Below are 16,626 nucleotides of genomic sequence, written 5' to 3'. Positions count from 1 at the left end.
GTGTCCGCTTCTCTGGAGCAGCAGAAAACAACCTTTCACCCTCCTCTATATTACATCCTTTTATATATTTGAACATGGCTATCATATCACCCCTTAACCTTCTCTTCTCCAGGCTAAACATACCCAGCTCCCTAAGCTGTTCCTCATAAGGCATTGTTTCCAGGCCTTTGACCATTTTGGTTGCCCTCTTCTGGACACGTTCCAGCTTGTCAGTATCCTTCTTGAACTGTGGTGCCCAGAACTGGACACAATATTCCAGGTGAGGTCTGACCAGAGCAGAATATAGTGGTTGAAATATACTCGGAGTTTGGATCCTATTCAACTCAGTACATAACAGTGGTACTATTACTTCCCTTGATCTAGACACTATACTCCTATTGATGCAGCCCAGAATTGCATTGAATTTTTTAGCCGCTGCATCACACTGTGTTTATGGAAGACAATCTTACTCGGCTACGAGCGATCACCGAAGAAGAAGAGGAGGAGGAGGAGGATTGCAACCTCAGGCATTCTCTCTGCCCCATAAAAACTAAAAATCCCCAAAGGTGTTAGCCTTTCCTCATAAGGAAGCTATTCCAAGATCCTGACCATTTGGGTTGCCCATTCCTCCACCATTTCCGGGACTACGCTCTCCGTATTTTCTGACGCGATGCATTTTTCGGATGCGTTGCCACAAAAATGGTCTGCTAACGGCACAAAGCTGTTACTGTGCTAAAACTAAGCAGGCCCCGGGCTAATCGGGGCCTGGAATCTGCCCGGGGGAGCCCACTCTAAGCTGCTCCTGACTTCCCTGCCGAACAGGGCACAGGATAAATAAATAAAAACTCTTTGCCTGAGAGATTACACATGCTGCTTTTCTGGAAATGCCCCCACATGGCCGAACGTCTCTCGCAGTCGTAAAGGCGGTTCTGCAGCAGGCATATTTATTCCTCCCTCCCTTCCTTTTGCCAAAGTTTTTTTGGAGGCCAGAAAAAAGACTCTGACGTCAATGTCAAAGTAAACCAAAGAAGTCTGGCTGCCGCGGCGGCATTGAGTTAGCACTCTAGAGTAACAGGGGACTGCTGCTGCCGGGCTGACTCAGGGATCTGGAAGCAGGAGTGAGGCTCTCTCCATCAAGCTGAATAGACAGGTAAGGACTGCAATCTTCTCTGGATAGTATGTGGGGAATGGGGAAAGGAGAGAGAGATTAGTGGCTGCACCAGAAAACTTGTTTATTGAGTGTTCGTGCTGATTTGCTTGCTTTCGTGGTGGTTCCATTCTATCCGGTCTTTATTGAGCATTTGTTGTGATTTGTTCATGGGAAGATGGGAAGGGCGAGAGGCATTCATCCTGTGCTCATCCTGGTTTGCTAAGGCGCAGGGTTCACTTCCACAAGAGGCAGCAATGGCCTTTGAAAGAGGATTAGACCGAAAAACAGAGGATAAGGCTATCATAGACTGCTAGTCCATTGTCGGAGGCAATAAGTCCCTGAGCAACAGTTGCTGGGAATCACAGGTGGGGAAAGTACTGTGGTGCTATGTTTCTGCTTGCGGGGTTCCTTCGGGGGCTTCTGGTTGGCCGCCATCAGAACAGAGCCCTGGACTGGATGGGACCTTGGTCTGATCCAGCAAGGTTCTTCTTTGGCCTACGAGGTGCCAGGACTTATGTTAATGGGGGCATGACACCCTCTTGTCATCATCCTCTGCCTGGCTCTGTTTAGGAGATTTGAAATGATGAAATGTCTCAACAGCAGTTGTTTTAAATTACTTTCTTTTGAGTGCTCAGGGGGGGAAATTTGTCAAAATCTTTCTGCAATTTCTACTTTTAGTTAAGTATTTTTATTTTATTACTTGATGGGGCGATTTCCCCACCCAGCTACACCCATGCTACCTTGGAAAGCGGTGGGTTCTCCTTCCTTGGAGATTTTTAAGCAGAGGTTGGATGGCCATCTGTCAGGGATTCTTTAGCTTTGATTCCTGCACTGCAAGAGGGTTGGACTAGATGACCATTGGAGCCCAATCCTACAATTGGTCACTCATGAACCCCACATTCCCCAGCGCATTGCCCCATCAAGTTCTAAACTGCTGAAAGTCAGTTTATTTTTTAAAAAAAGGTATGTGTTGCCCCAAGGTGACAAGACCGTGCCACAAACGTACATTCCCTGGTGTGCATTTCATAGAATTGTACAATTGCAAAGTCGGAAGGGACCATAAGGTTCGTCTTGCCCCCTGCAATGCAGGAATATTTTGGCCAACGTGGGACTCGAACTCACGATCCCAAGATGAAGAGTCTCATGCTTGAACAACTGAGCTTTCTGTGAAATACTGCCAGTCTGGAGGCCCCCATCCCCTGCTGTGTATTTTCATCATTTAAGGTACAAAGAACTAGTAGGAAGGTATCTGAATCACTAAGCCACCGGTGTGTGAGACAGCAAAGCTGGGGTGCATCCATTAAACGTGCTCTGTGCACCGTGGAGTGGAAAAGATTTACTTGAGCAGAAAGTTGTTGGAGATCAGATCACGAGAAAGCGCAGTGAGGAGAACACCGCCATGTCCTGTGCCCTAATTCCTAAATCAATTCAGCTTAAGAACTGTGGTTGCTACTCGCATCTCAGGTTTTTTTCAGTGAAAAGGAATCGCATGTTAAGACCTTTATTTGTTGTTGTTCAGTCATTCAGTCGTGTCCGACTCTTCGTGACCCCATGGACCAGAGCACGCCAGGCACTCCTGTCTTCCACTGCTTCCCGCAGTTTGGCCAAACTCATGCCAGTCACTTCGAGAACACTGTCCAACCATCTCATCCTCTGTCGTCCCCTTCTCCTTGTGCCCTCCATCTTTCCCAACATCAGGGTCTTTTCCAGGGAGTCTTCTCTTCTCATGAGGTGGCCAAAGTCTTGGAGCCTCAACTTCAGGATCTGCCCTTCCAGTGAGCACTCAGGGCTGATTTCTTTAAGGATGGATAAGTTTGATCTTTTTGCAGTCCATGGGACTCTCAAGAGTCTCCTCCAGCACCTTTAACCTCCCCCTTAAATAAATTCAGACAAGACTCAAATTTTGGTTTGGTTTTTGGCAGAATTTAGTCCACAACTTTATTGATTACAGCAAGTGAGTGGTTGCATAGGCTCTGGTTCGACTAGCTCCCTGCACCGACTAGCTCCAGGGCACCAGCATAGGTCAGCCTAGGGTAAACACTTGGAACAGCGGAAAGCGGGGTCATGCTAGTCCACCACCCAGATGTCCCCCTGGACTCAGGCACAGGCACAACCCCTCTCAGGGTTGACCAAACCATTGAGTCCCTGGATTCCTTTCACGGAATACCCTTTGCATAGGGATCCCTATCACCTGAACCAGAGCCTATCCGCAACCTTACAAGCTGTGACGATTTGCTACGCGGCAAGCAAAACCCAAATGGCACCAGCCAATCAGCCAAGTGGGGAAAATTCTTGCCGTGCCCCTGTCCCAATGACAGACGACACACGATGGCATAGCAAGGTCAAGCTCAACCCCTAAATATAGGGAGAGGAAGCTCAGGGACACCTGCATAGGGATATATAGGTCCCTCGATCCATTAGCTAGCACCCCATTGGTCAGATTACACCCAGCATCGAGGGACCTACCAATAGGGTGTTGCGGCCACCCGAACGTTCCCGCCCACAACACAAGGGTTTGGTTGCCAGGTCGCACCGCAACACATGCCCTCTTTGAGGGAGGACCCGATTTGTGAACGGATTGCAATTTTTATCATGCTGTTAGTGCGAGTAGAAGGACAAAGGGTGTTGCCGAAGGTTAAAGATAAAAATATTGCAAAAATAGAGAGAACCCACCAGATCCATGAAATGTTATCCTGGATTATATAGGTTGTGGGGTTATAAAATGTGAATTACAATACATCGAGCGTTTCTGCACTTCTGGAACTCCCTGCCTATTGATGTCAGGCAGGAGCCTTCACTGTGCTCTTTTTGGCACCTATTCAAAACATTTTTGCTTAGATAAGCCTGCCCACAAACCTATATCAAACATACCCCCACCGTTCAGCCCGGACACTGAGATCCAGCACCGAGGGCCTTCTAGCGGTTCCCTCACTGTGAGAAGCCAAGCTACAGGGAACCAGGCAGAGGGCCTTCTCGGTAGTGGCGCCCACCCTGTGGAACGCCCTCCCATCAGAGGTCAAGGGAATAAACAACTACCTGACATTCAGAAAATACCTGAAGGCAGCCCTGTTTAGGGAAGTTTTTAAACTGTGATATTTTAATGTATTTTAATATTTGATGGAAGCTGCCCAGAGTGGCGGCTAGGGAGACCCAGCCAGATGGGCAGGGTACAAATAAATTATTATTATTATTATTATTATTATTATTATTATTATTATTATTATTATATACAGCTCTGGACCACAATACCTTAAGGACCCCCTTTCTCCATATAAACCTACCTGGACCCTGAGACATTGTGGAAGTGGGGATTTTGGGGTTGTTTCTGTTTCTGTTCTTATTATGTATCTTGTTTTTATATATATATATTGGAGTTCTGTGTTGTTAACCACCCTGAGATCTATGGGTACAGGGTGGTATAAACATTTAATTAAATAATAATAATAATAATAATAATAATAATAATAATAATAATAATACATCACTCATGGACTGAGCCAAAACAAATGATTTTTTTGAAGCACATCATATGAGCATATAAGCTTACCAACACTAGGATGCCTTTGTCAACAGGAACTGTTTCGTGAATGACAATTGCTAAGTATGTACACATCCCTGTTTGTACTGTTTTGGATTTCATTTCGCTCTGACCTCACATTTTACAACCGTTCCTTCTCCCCCCCCCCTCCGCCCCCCCAACCCCATGTGTTTTACATTCTTATGACTCAGGATAACTTCTTGTGCGTCTGATGGACTGCAAAACGTGAATACTCATGCTGTAATAAATCGTTTACTCTTTAGCATCCCAGAACACTTTTTCTCACTCATTTGCTGCAAAAAAAAACCTTAACGCTCCTGTAAAAATTAGAAGATCGTTGGTGTTTGTTGACTAGAAGATTAAGCAGAATCTGGCTTATACACTTCAGATGTTACAGTCGACACTCTGGGCTGTGACTGAAGGCGTCTGAGGAAGTCTGAGTACTCTTTATGGCTTTTCTTTAAGTTCACTTATTTCATTATTCACCTGTTTCTGTACCACTATTCCTATGCAACAACAGGACAGCTTTCAATAACAATTCAGAATAAAACAGCATTCGCTAGGTCGCTGGCAAATAATTTAAAAAGAAACCAGCTGGTGGTGGTTGTGGTGGTTGTTACCATAGTCATTACAGGCGGTACATAAGATAAGTTGCCATATTTCAAAAAGGAAAAAACCAGGACACCCCAAAAGTTGGAAGTAGGAAGACCTGCAATTTTTCAGTTTACGTGCCGAAGATCCAGGACAAACCATACGTTCCCCCCAGACATCACTTCCACCTTTGAAATCACGGGAATGTCCGGGAATGGTAGCCCTAACAAAAAACCCATTCTGTATTTGTAAGAATTCAATCGTGTAGTGTAGCAGGACCAACACTTTGGAACTCCCTGCCTATTGATATTCATCTATACTCTGAATGCTGCCTGCCAAACCTATATATCCAGGCCTTGGGACCCTGCCCAGCCCACACATACCTCTGGCCCTGTGCTTGAGTGATTTTTATCTGGCTGCAACATGCTCTGAATGCTGAAGAGGATATTATTATTATTATTATTATTATTATTATTATTATTATTATTATTTGTCTTTCTCCGGTCTGGCCTTGTTCATAGTAGGAAGACATTCAACCACACGTACTGAGGAAAACTCCCTCAGTACCACACAGCCAATCAGAGCACATGTTACCTCAGTGAGCCTCATGGCACTCTGATGAGTTGTTAAGCAACACCTCCGCCACTCTCTCATTGGTGGAGTAACTGTCAAGAGGATTAACCCTTTGGTTACTAACTGAATGGTCCTTGCTACTCTAATTCCAACACTCAAACTCTTGCTTGGCTGGATGGTGGTATGTCAGACCACACCCATTTTTGCCATAATCCCCACTGATAAGTGCCCCCTGAAAGGTTTCTCAATGGGAAATGTGGAAATGTGGCCCTCAGTGTGAAAAAGCTTCCCACAAACATTCGTCAACACAAGAGCTATTTTTCTGCTAAACTTTACTAGGAAGATAGAGACCGTTCTGGCAAGAGTTTGTTTCGCAATTGTATGTGTGCTGGCTGGTTGTCTTATGTTGCCTGTTTTTTCCCAAATTTACTGCTTTAATCTTGTTTTTCTGCAACCCAGGAGTGACTAGTAAGTTTTATAGATAAACAGAATAATCATATGAGAAATATGAGAGTGTGCCCTACTTACACTCAGAGATCGTGGCTGGCATTTGTGACTAAGTATCTCTGGTTCACGAATGCACCTACACGGTGACTTGGGGTCGCAGTCCATGTAGACTCAGCATCTGAATGTGTGGACCAACTCTGTTGCAAAGCAGTTGGCTGAAGTGGAAGCCCTGGTAGCAAGGGTCAGGGATTGTGAGAGGTTACAGGGTGGGCTTAGGTAATATTTCATAATACAAATTTTGGCCCCTATGCGAGGCCAACATTTGGCACCCCTAAATGGATCTTCTCCATTATGGATCTTCTCAATTTTGTATCCCTTCAGCTCAGCATCCTGTGTGGAGGAACCGCCCAAACTGCCCTAAATCCAGCGCTGGAAATTATAATCCAGCAACATCTCAAGGGCTGCAGGTTCTCAAGGCTTGGTATGCAGTATCTAGGAAATAAGAATGGAATCATATCCCAACACTCAACAGCTTGCTCTGTATTTGGAGGTCTGGCCAGCCAGCGTTTTGTCCCATCCTCCTCTGAAAAAAACAACCCATCTCCTCAAAATGCATCATAGGACAGGAAAAAATGAAATCTTGTCACTCGTGAAGGAAACTGAGCTCTTGACCAGGCATAATTCCACAGCCTTGGCTCTTTCTTCTCCTGAAGATGTCCCACAAGGCAGTGGATACAATTTTTTCCTCTGGGTTTACTCACAAATGAGTATTGCCACAAGGCAGAGGAGGTTTAGAGGTTCAGAGTTTTCCTTCTCCTGGATGGACTCCTTTCCCAAGTAAATGAGACCCCATGTTCCCCTCACTTCCCTCTACAGCACGTGTAGAAAATGTCTTCTTGACCGATGGACCCGCCATTGGTCTCATCATTGGATGAGACCAATGGTGGGTCCATCGGTCAGAGCCTGTCTTCACGTGCAAGGAAACTCCCTAACTGACCGAGGGTTTGAGACCCATCGGCTACCCTCACCTGGTTTAGCCAGCCAGTCGAAGCCATTTCCTGGATTGTGGCCATTGTCGTATGCTGACAGCTTCTAGGAGCCACAGGTGAGAGCTGAGTGCAGAGTGGGGACCAAAGGTGGACATGACTTGTCCCCCACCAGAGGTGCTGAATATGGCAGGCCCTGAAAACACACATATCAGGCGTCAGAGTGAAGAGGTCGGCCTTCAGCTTTTGTCGACAGCTGTATAGTGAAGAAGCCAGACTCACCTCTGTGGGGAGGGAATTCCACAACTTGAAGGCTACCACAAAGCTGGTCTTTCCCCTCTGGGCCACCACCACCACCACCCTGAACTTATGAGGGTGGCACAACTACCAAGAACACATTTCTTTTATTTGATTAATTGAACCAATTAATTTGCCCAGTACACCAGCCCTGCATACAATGTGGGTTATTGCCTGAAATGTAGCAGCATGAATAGACCAGGTGGTTTAAAAAAAATTTTTTTAAGAAAGGACCCCTGGGAGGTTAAATCCAGTCAAAGGCAACTATGGGGTTGCAGCGCTCATCTCACTTTCAGGCCGAAGGAGCCGGAGTTTGTCCACAGACAGATTTCCAGGTGATGTGGCCAGCATGACTAAACCGCTTCTGGTGCAACGGGACACTGTGACGAGTGCCAGAGCACACAGAAACGCTGTTTACCTTCCTGCTGCAGTGGCACCTATTTATTTACCAGTACTTGCACTATGAAGAAGGAGGAGGAGGAGGAGGAGGAGGAGGAGGAGGAGGAGGAGGAGGAGAGGAGTTTGGATTTGATATCCCACTTTTCACTACCCGATGGAGTCTCAAAGCGGCTCACATTCTCCTTTCCCTTCCTCCCCCACAACAAATACTCTATGAGGTGAATGGGGCTGAGACACTTCAAAGAAGTGTGACTAGCCCAAGGTCACCCAGCAGCTGCATGTGGAGGAGAGGAGATGCGAACCTGGTTCACCAGATTACGAGTTTACTGCTCTTAACCACTACACCACACTGGCTCTCATGTGACCCCCCAAGCCAAAGAAATAAGCATGTGGAGGAGCGGAGACACGAACCCAGTTTCCCAGATTACGAGTCTACCACTCCTAACCACTACACCACACTGGCTCTCACACCACACTGGCTCTGTTTGCTTTCGAACTGCTAGGTTGGCAGGAGCTGGGACAGAGCAACGGGAGCTCACTCCTTCGCGGAGATTCGAACCGCCATCCTTCCAATTGGCAAGCCAAAGAGGCTTAGTGGTTTAGACCACAGCACCACCCGCGTCCCTAGACCAGGTGGTCCTCAGGCTAGGAAAGGTACACACACACACACACACACACACACACACACACACAGCCTTATGACATCTCCAAGACACTGCTGGATAGGACTTTGTTTTACTCAAGCAGGGGGAAATGTATTTTAAGCCCCACCAGTCATTTCTCTGGGAAGCTATTATTGCCTGCAACCACGTTCCAGCAGCAGCTCGCTCTTGCCCCTCAAAGGCTCTTTGGCGGTTCCCACCCGGCCCTGAGAGCTCCGGGCAGATCAGGAGTCGCCGTCTCCTCTCACATGCCTGGCATCTGTCAGGCATGATAGCCTGGGAATCCTGCCTTCCTTTGGCAGAGCCTCAACAGCCAGCTTGAAGCTGTGCAGCTGTTCATCACCGGGTGCGCAAATCCTTTCTAAAGGACTTCAGGAGGACTACATGGGGGGGGGGGCGCAGTGGTGCTGTCTTCACCAGGGCAGGACATTGGGGGGGGGGCAGAAGTCCAGACTCAAGCAGAATGAGAAGGAAGGTACCCAGCAGCAGTGGCTGTTGCCCATTGGCGCTGGTGGGGCAGAAGGCAAAGGGGGACCACAGTAGGTGGAACAAGAGCTAATTCTGGTTTTGTCCCCAGCTTTCTCCCTGCTGAGTTCAGCTGAGACGGGGGAGGAGGATGCTGGCAGCCCGGGCCACATCCTGGGCTGGTTGGAAGCCAGAAGGCGAGCAGGAGGGGTGCTAGCTAAGTGCAGATCAAAGCTGAAGGGCCATTTCCCCACCATGAATTGTGTGCAAGGCATTTTGAGGATAACATCACCTGCCTCTGGATTCCAGAATTGTAGCAGGTCCTTCCATCTGGAGATGTGTTGCGAGAGTTTCAGCTGTTACAGCTTTGGGATGTGGGTGAGGTACCTGGACTGCAGTAAACAACTTTGTGCATGCTTGGTGTTTATCCCTCGTGGCTGCTCAAATCTAGGAGGGAGTGGATGGCCAGCTGAGCCAGAACCAGACAGGTGATTCCAAGCCACCTGGAAGAGATGGCAGTAACAACTTAAGAAACTTTCCCTAGACACAGAAAATCTGAATAATTATAGTTACAGGTGGGTAGCCGTGTTGGTCTGCCATAGTCAAAACAAAATAAAATAAAAAATTCTTTCCAGTAGCACCTTAGTGGTATCTGAAGAAGTGTGCATGCACACGAAAGCTCATACCAAGAACAAACTTAGTTGTTCTCTAAGGTGCTACTGGAAAGAATTTTTTATTTTATTTTGTTCTGAATAATTATAGTCACAAATGGAACCAGGGATCCTAGGGATGGGTGGATCTGTTAATTCCAGTTTCTCCAGTTTTTCATGTTAAATTCATGTCTCCATATGTTTGCAAAACTCTGCAATTTTTTTTAAAGAAACCACATGAAAATGCGCCTGCATTTAAGCCTGATTTTTTTAAAATATAGTTTTTATTAAATTTTCTTGTTTGCAATTTCAAATGCACATTTTACATCCTTAAGATATCAGTGGCTTCCCTTCTTCTCTTTCCATGGTTCATTTTACATATCTTAAACCCCTGCATATTTTACAAAAATTATACCAACCGGTTTTCCATTCTTACATCCATCAAAACCTATTCACACTGTTGAATTTATCTTAATGCTGCCAGCGTTTTCAACTGAACACAATTATTTTCCCGCGTATTCAACAAACGGTTTTCAATCTTCTTTAAATATGTGTTCTTGTTGTTCTTCTCTTATTCTATATGTTAACTCTGCAAGTTGTGCATATCCTGTCAACTTAAGTTCTTTAGTTGGAACCTCGCTCATTTTCCGTTTTGGAGCTAACGAAACACGGCCCCGCAGTTGTTGCATACATAAATAACCTTTTCTGACACCTGGGGCATTTTAGCCTGATTTTCTCCTAATATACACATGCACAATGTCCCATGTTCAGTTGGGAGCATCTCTCAGAATATTGTTGCACGCCATCCCAATCTCTGGGTGGTGCGAGATTCCAGAGGTTCCAGGTGTTGAAGTAAAGTTCTATTTCCTTGGAACGGGGGCTAGCGGAGACTGTGGTGTCTTTATGCTATATGGTTTATTTATACACATATACAACCTGAGCCTATGATGGAGGGGCTCTCAGCATGAGCATCCCGTGTCTTGCTTCTCCCAAAGCTGCAGCCTTGGATTCAGAGTGGCAGACTCATAATCTGGGGGACCGGGTTCGCCTCTCCACTCCTCCACATGCAGCTGCTGGGTGACCTTGGGCTGGTCACACTTCTCTGAAGTCTCTCAGCCCCACTCACCTCACAGAGTGTTTGTTGTGGGGGAGGAAGGGAAAGGAGAATGTTAGCCGCTTTGAGACTCCTTCGGGTAGTGATAAAGCGGGATATCAAATCCAAACTCTTCAAGCAGAAATCAAGCATGGCTCTCACTCTCAGACTTCTGCCTGCAGCCTGCTTCTAGCCCAACTCTCACATACATAACGTTGTGGCTTTAATCTTTCTCACCAGCAGCCAGGTGAGGTAGAGGGCTCGCCCATTTGACCTCCGGCACAAAGCAACTTCCTTTATTCTACTAACATACTTCTTCTTCTTCTTCTTCTTCTTCTTCTTCTTCTTCTTCTTCTTCTTCTTCTTCATGATGTTGTTGTTGTTTAGTCATTTAGTCATGTCCGACTCTTTGTGACCCCATGGACCAGAGCACACCAGGCACTCCTGTCTTCCACTGCCTCCCACAGTTTGGGAGTCTTCTCTTCTCATGAGGTGGCCAAAGTCTTGGAGCCTCAGCTTCAGGATCTGACCTTCCAGTGAGCACTCAGGGCTGATTTCCTTCAGAATGGAGAGGTTTGATCTTCTTGCAGTCCATGGCCCTAACATACTTAGGGTTCCTTAACTCGCTAAGAAACTTTCCTGGCTCCTTCAGCAATGGAATTGCCCTAGACTCGCAACACTGTTTTACGGGGCTGGAAACAGAAAGACTCTCTTCCAAGATCTTGGAAAGTCAGATCTGGGAGAGTCACCAACAGCCCTGAGTTCCACAGGCCTGACTCAATATAAAGAAGACCGTGTTGTGCCAGATTCAAAATAGCCCGCCGACCTCTTGACTCTCAGCTTCTGTGAGATCCGGATGCCAAAGTGTTCTGTGGAATCCTTAACACCCTACAGAAGCAGTTTTGTTGCAGCAGTGTCCAAAGTTGGGTGGCCACCGTCTCTGGCGTTGCGTCACTTATTCCCACAAGTTTTCCGTTACGGCGAGCCATAAATACATCCGGCTGGGATGTTGTTGTGGTGGTCCGCTCCTCACGGAAGGAAACCAAAGGGCTCTCGTTCATCTTAATTGGTGTCACGGAGGCTGCCCTCTTGCTATGTGCTCCAGAGGCAGCTAAGGACGGAAGTCTGTTTACCCAACCAATTCCGATGCATGGAAATCCATTTATCAAATTGCTGCTACTGGAACTAATGCTGTGCTAACAGCCCCCAGGCGCTTTGCTGTCCTCACTTGATTTCCCAGTGCAAACGGAGGACAGAAGAAATGACCTTCTTCCTGTCTCCAGCTGTCTGCCTCTGGAAAGCTTATACAAAAAAGGAAGACTTTGTCCCCAACTACGGACTCATTGACACTTACCTTCTGTCCTGTACTTTCTAAGCACAGGTCCAAATTTTCAAGCTCTGCATCTGAGTGCTATTTCTTTTCTTTCTGCCCTGCCACCTTCCCTAGGAAAAACTGCTCTTTAATGCTGAATCAGAACAGCAATTCAGGTTATCCATGAATTGCCATTTGCTCTGCTTCAGCAGTAAAGAGCCGGGTTTTTAAAGATCCTTAAATAATAATAATAACGTTGGACCATCACCATAACTTGAGACAATGGATTCCATATATTAATAACACCTTTGCAAAGGGCCCCAGGCTGCATGGCTATGCACAAGGCTGCATTGTTTTCACACAGCCGTGCAGGATTGTAACCTGGGGGGGGAACAGCACTACGGAACAGCAGCAACTCCCAGGAGCTGGGTGGCTGGGGGAGCTGCAGTACCTCCTTCCCACCAGTTGCACTGGCGGTGCCCAAGAGCAGCAGGGCAGCAGCTCCCTGTTGTGATGAAATGTCACAGTTGCAGCAGGAGCATAGAAGTGGAGGGAGGAGGGTTAAGCACCGGCGCTGTCACAATGAAGAGTTGGCAAAGCTCAAAACGCATTTGAATTAGGGCTGCAAGCATGCGTCTCTTTAACAGGTAGAACGAATCCAGAACAGTGCAGGACATGGTATGCCAGAGCAGGCAGAAAAGGACTTACAGAGACTAAATCAGGGATCATAGAGTTGGAAGGGACCATGAGGATCAATTAAATTAAATTAAATTTTAAATTAAATTAAAAGACGCCTGCTTCTTGGGAGAAAATGGATGACAAACCTAGACAGCATCTTACAAAGCAGAGACATCACCCTGCCGACAAAGGTCCGTATAGTTAAAGCTATGGTTTTCCCAGTAGTGATGTGTGGAAGTGAGAGCTGGACCATAAAGAAGACTGATCGCCGAAGAATTGATGCTTCTGATTATGGTGCTGGAGGAGACTCTTGAGAGTCCCATGGACTGCAAGAAGATCAAACCTATCCATTCTCAAGGAAATTGGCCCTGAGTGCTCACTAGAAGGACAGATCCTGAAGCTGAAGCTCCAAGACTTTGGCCACCTCATGAGAAGAGAAGACTCCCTGGAAAAGACCCTGATGTTGGGAAAGATGGAGGGCACAAGGAGAAGGGGACGAAAGAGGACGAGATGGTTGGACAGTGTTCTCGAAGCTACCAACATGAACCTGACCAAACTGTGGGAGGCAGTGGAAGACAGGAGTGCCTGGCGTGCTCTGGTCCATGGGGTCACGAAGAGTCGGACATGACTAAACAACTAAACAACAACAATGAGGAAGGATCAATGCAGGAATATGCAGTTGTCACATATGGGGATCGAACCTGCAACCTTGACATTACCAGCACCACACTCTAAGCAACTGAGCTATCCAGGATGTGGACCTCTAGATGTTGCTGTGATATGGCTCCCATCAAGTTGCCCACACAGCCTGGGAGCTGGAGCTGAAGAGCCACAGGTTCCCTATCCCTGATCTACACACATGAATCCACTGGGAGAGATCATCAGAGGATTTGGGGATGCCACTGATGAAGTCTAGCTGTTTCCCCTTTCCTTCAAAAGCAGGTGGACCCGAAAAGGAATAAACTGAAGCTCCTTTCCTACAATACAGAGATGCTTACAGCAGTCAGTTCATTGGCTGCAGAGGTAGTAAATATATCTGTCCTGGAAAGGGGTGCGTACGGTCATGGACTGGTTGGATGCAGAGGAAAGTTGGGACGAACCAGCTGGGGAACCCCAAGGGAAGAAGGTTCAGAGCCTGAGGAGTGGTGGTGGGATGACAATGTGTGGGCAGAGGGAGAAGACAGGGAGAAGGTGTCAGAAGCTGAATGGGAAACAGGGTTTAGTGAGCAGGGAGAGTCTGTGGCAGAGAAAAGTCAAGAATCAGAGGCAGAAGTGGAAGCAGGCGAGGGAGAGGAGGGAAGTGAAGACACAGAAATGAATCGGTCTGGTGAAGAGTCATGGGTGTGTCCCCCTCTTCCCGTATCCACCTTGTCTCCCGGCCAGGGCCGGTGCTAGGTTTTTTTTGCGCCCTAGGCAAGATCACCTTCTGGTGCCCCCCCCCGGCCAATCCCTAGCACCGGCCCTGCGGAGAAGCCTGATTTCGGGCTGCTCCCCCCTCCCCGTCACTCTGCCGCTGGCGGAGGGGGCAGAGAAGCCCGATTTTGGGCTGCTCCCCCTCCCTGCCACTTTGCCACTGGCGGAGGGGGCAGAGAAGCCCGATTTTGGGCTGCTCCCCCTCCCCCGCCACTCTGTCGCTGGTGGAGCGGCACCAGGAGACGGTGGGGGGCGGGGGGCAGGCTGGCCAGCACCCCCTCCATTTTGGCGCCCTAGGCAACTGCCTAGTTCGCCTAAATGGATGCACCGCCCTGCTCCCGGCACCAGGAGAGGCATGAAAAGGGTGGAAGAGAGATGGCTCCCCACAGGTACAGTCCATGATTGCCCACTGGGAATGAGCTGCTGTGCTCGTTAGGCAACACACTCAACCAAGTCTGTGAAGATTGTGTTTTGGCTAAGAGTCAACGTCAGTTTTGGACTGTGTTATTACTGACCAGTACAGTCTCTCTCTCTCTCTCTCTCACACACACACACACACAGAGAGAGAGAGAGAGAGAGAGGGAGGGGAGAGGGAGAGGGAGAGGGAGAGGGAGAGGGAGAGGGAGAGGGAGAGGGAGAGGGGGAGAGAGAGAGAGAGAGAGAGAGAGAGAGAGAGAGAGAGAGAGAGAGAGAGCTTGTGAATGCACAGACAGTATTGTTACTAAAAACTCTTTCTTCCAATGCTGGGTATCCCAGCAATGCCCCTTCCTTGGAAACAAAAACCTCACTATTGTTTTGCATGTCCTGCCAACTTCTCGTCTTGACTTCTGTGATGTGATCTATATGAGATTGCCCTTGCAGACAGTTCAGGAACTTCGGCAAAACACCCATTTAAAGGACATGGCTTCCCTCAAAACATCCTGGGAGCTTTAGTTTGTTGAGGGTGCTGGGAATTGTAGCTGTGTGGAGGATAAACTGGATTCTTTGGGGAAAGCCAGGACTGTAAAAGCGCCATAAATGTACTTTTAATGTAAGGCGGTGGTGTGACTTGCAGCAATTTGACAAGATGGCTCCCATGCTGAGCTGAGCACGCATGACATCAGTTTTTAGAGAATCCCACTGGTTAGCATTTAGTTTCCAGGCTAAACTCAAAGTGTTTGCTTTAAAAAAGAAAGATGTGATGGATTCAGGATAGTTGAGAGAATACATTCCCCCAAATACCCTCTGCAGTGAGAGCTGGTTTTTTATATACTGTGGTCTTTTCATGTGAACCGCCCTGAGACCTCCGGGTATGGGGCGGCTTATAAATAAAAATAGATAAAATACCACCATCTGAGATGAGATTCACTTCCGCTCTTCTAGAACAGAAGCCTTTTTAGTGGTGGCCCCCTCGGTTAAAGAACCCTCTCCCAGTCTTGTCTCACTCGCCCATTCAGAAAAACCAGAAGCACCTTCTTCTTTTCCCGTCGCCTTTGTGCTGCTGGATTCTAAATTTCTAAGCCTTGCCTCCCTCTTTGTATTTTTGTGTGTGCGTGTGTGTGTGTGGATTCTAGGTGAATGTTTATTGCGTTTTAACTTCCTATCTCTCTGTGTCTCTCTAAGCCAACTTGAGCATATTTGCTCAGAAGCAAAGGGACACGGAGGGTTCCTCTCCCCCACCCCCCCAACCTCAGCCCGAAATAAATAAATAAATAAATAAATAAATAAATAAATAAATAAAGCAAGCCGCCCCGCAAGGCTTAAATACTCAGCAAGTTCCATGCCACTTCATAAATTTCCGAGAGATTTGAGGCAGCCAGCCAGGAGTTTGCAAAGCAGTTTGGAGTACGGACAGAAGACAAGGAGTTTCATTTTTTTTTCCCTCTCTCTCTCTCTCTTTTCAGTTTCCAGTGCCTATTCCACACTCTGCTGCCTGTCTTTGCGTCCAACGCTATATTTAGAAGGAGGAGGGAGAAAGAAAGAAAGAAAGAAAGAAAGAAAGAAAGAAAGAAAGAAAGAAAGAAAGAAAGAAAGAAAGAAAGAAGAAAGAAAGAAAAGAAAAGAAAAGAAAAGAGAGGGGGGGAAACTTTTCTTCTTCTGGAGGCATTACTTCCCATTCGGAATAACTCCCAAGCATCTTGAATGAAAAGCACCGATTCCATAGGTAAGATTTTATTCCTGTTTTTACTGTCTCTGCTTCTCTGCAGCCCAGAGTGCATGGACACAGGACTTATAAAGCACACATCCCCTCACCCCAAAGAACCCTGGGAGCTGTAGTTAGTGCTGAGAACTGCAGCTTTGTGTGTGTGTGTGGGGGGTAAACTACAGTTCCCAGAATCCTTTGGTCGGGGGAAAGAATGTCCCCACCTGACCCTGGTCAGAGACCTCAACTGTCTATCACTCTTCCTTTCTGT

At 47.2% G+C, this 16,626-nt stretch overlaps 1 long non-coding RNA gene across 1 annotated transcript; it reads left to right on the top strand.

Annotated features, from left to right (window-relative positions):
* Positions 1 to 1,061: 1,061 nt before the first annotated feature.
* On the top strand, positions 1,062 to 16,201 carry LOC117049413. Its single transcript, XR_004426993.1, has 2 exons — positions 1,062 to 1,129; positions 16,124 to 16,201. It is a non-coding gene; the product is annotated as an uncharacterized LOC117049413 (long non-coding RNA).
* Positions 16,202 to 16,626: the final 425 nt, after the last annotated feature.

The sequence above is a fragment of the Lacerta agilis genome, chromosome 7, assembly GCF_009819535.1.
Source record: "Lacerta agilis isolate rLacAgi1 chromosome 7, rLacAgi1.pri, whole genome shotgun sequence".
In the NCBI taxonomy this organism is placed as follows: Eukaryota; Metazoa; Chordata; class Lepidosauria; order Squamata; family Lacertidae; genus Lacerta; species Lacerta agilis.
This window is presented reverse-complemented; position numbering and strand designations above follow the sequence as displayed.